Source organism: Merops nubicus, unplaced genomic scaffold, assembly GCF_000691845.1.
Source record: "Merops nubicus isolate BGI_N331 unplaced genomic scaffold, ASM69184v1 scaffold17133, whole genome shotgun sequence".
Classification (NCBI taxonomy): domain Eukaryota; kingdom Metazoa; phylum Chordata; class Aves; order Coraciiformes; family Meropidae; genus Merops; species Merops nubicus.
In genome coordinates this window covers 73,613-75,724 of record NW_008597065.1, presented here as the reverse complement: position 1 = coordinate 75,724, position 2,112 = coordinate 73,613, and the positions used below count along the sequence as shown (strand labels likewise).

Genomic DNA, 2,112 nt, shown 5'->3' with positions numbered 1-2,112 from the left:
GGCCTGCCATACCACAGCTATTAGTGGCATCCCTGGCACCCCCTCGCTGGGCTCCTCCAGCAGCCAGGAACGTGGTTTCCTGTTTTGCAGTGAGTGTGGCGAGCTGCTACCAGCAGCGCTGGCCTCCTGTCACCACCAAACAGCCAAGACCATCATCAGAGCCAGCCTACAGCACCTGAGGCCAAGGGGGCCCTGGAGATGCTGGAAGAAAGACTCTCCCCCCAGCACCCTCCTGTCTCTGCCCTGTGGCAAGCAGCTCTGAGCTCCTGTCACAAAGCCAAGAGCAGCACCAGCACCCACTGCCCGGTCATGCTTTAGTTCCAATCCTGCAAGAGCCTGTCTGCCAGCTCCCCAGCCCAAGCTGGGTACAGGAGTGGTCCTGTCTGCACCCCATCCCCAGCAGGAGGTCTCAGCCCTGGCTGGTTTGGGCTGTGAGAGCAGCGTGTCTGGTGTGGACAGCTGTATGCAGGCTGGTCCCGGGGGGGAGCCCTGGAGCCGGTGGGAGCGAAGGCTTCACAGTGAGGTCCTCCATCACCCCACAGTCACAGCCACCAGGGAGACTCTGCTCTCTCCTCTGGCCTGGGAACTTCCTTCCTCCCTAGATCAAAGCAGCAGCCTTATGCCAGGCTGGCATAGAGCAGCACCCTGCTCACAGCTTTGAGCGGTGCAAGGGAAGGAGAAACCCCTTGGCTCCTCAGCCACAAGCACAGCGCAGCCAGACGGGCAAGTCCAGCAGTGAAGGGGTCCAGGCATGGTGCCCCAGCTGGCACAGTACCCTGGGGTTCTGGGCACAGCCCCTGCCCCAGCTCCCTCCAGGGAACACGCTTTCTCTCTGACAGGCAGGGAGGAACCCTCCACAAGCCAGCACAGTTTATGTTTCCCATATGGAAACAATCTGCATCCAAGAACAGCTTTGTTTGTAGTGATCCATTTATAAACTTCCCCAAATGCTCTGCACATCAAAAGCCCTGCTCATGTCGCTCCCTGGTAAGGCAGCTCCGGAGAGCATCCACGCTGGAGCGCCCTTCAGGAAAGGCAGCTGGAAACAATTTATCTCCTCTTTTCTTCTAGGGACAAAAAGCTTACAGAACAAGGGACTGAATATTCCCTACCACTCAGCCCCTCAGCGTTCCCCTGCCCCTAACCTCAGCACCCCTAAACATTACTAATTTTCTCCATTGATTATTACTTAAGATATATTTAAGCCTATGTAACTATTTCAGCTCCCACGATGCCTAAGTGGTCTCGCTTTTTTGGAGAACCCTTGCAAGACAAACAGCTCCATCAAATCAAAGGATGCTGAACATGCAGATCCCACCACCCCCACCCCCAGGAGCTGCCCTGGGAGTCCCCTGGGCCCGGGGCCACTCGCAGGGGCGATAGCAGAGAGGAGACTCACCCGAGTGTCCTGCAGCCGGGAGCGCCGAGTGAGCACAGCCCCGTGCTGGCAAGAGAGCCGAGTGTGGTTCATGCTTCCCCTCCCAGTATATAACCCGTCCAAATCAATGAATCAGCACAGGGGCAGCGTCAGGGATGGGGAACGCGCTGGAGCTGCTTCCAATTCCTATTTCCTCGGCAAACAGAGCAGATTTCCTCGGCAAACAGAGCAAGAGTTTTGGGTTTCCCTTTCCTGAACCCCAGTGCTCTTGCTTGAAGACACGCAGATGGCCCCGAGAACGTGCTGCTCGTGTCAGCCAGCCCCCGGGTAGCAGCTCAGCTCCGGGAGCCTCCCTGGGTCCCCGGCGGGACACGGCCGGGTGCCCCACGCCATGGTGGCAGGCAAGACAAAGCCAGGCCTCTGGGCACGATCCTGCCCTTCACTGGCACACATTCACGGGGGGCTGCTCCATGGCATCACCTCGGCACATGTGCTGCGCTTGCCTCCCCAGCTACAGCTCCTGCCAGCGTCAGGACCTCTCCCCATGTCCCAGCAGTGCAGGCAGCCCCTCACTCACCATGCCAACCCTGCCCAGGGTCACGGCACTCCCTCCCTGCCCCCAGCTGCAGGCACTACCAGGCCAGGAACCTCCAAGCACCCGCTGCAGGGCTCTGCCCCACAGGCACCTGACACAGCCCAGCCAGGAGCAGGCACCAAGCAGGGGTCAGAAGAGT

At 59.4% G+C, this 2,112-nt stretch overlaps 1 protein-coding gene across 1 annotated transcript in view; it reads right to left on the bottom strand.

The window, feature by feature from the left end:
• LOC103769402 (leucine-rich repeat-containing protein 15-like) overlaps positions 1-2,112 on the bottom strand; it is a gene marked incomplete at its 3' end in the record, with an annotated part of 10,879 nt that overhangs the window by 1,660 nt on the left and 7,107 nt on the right.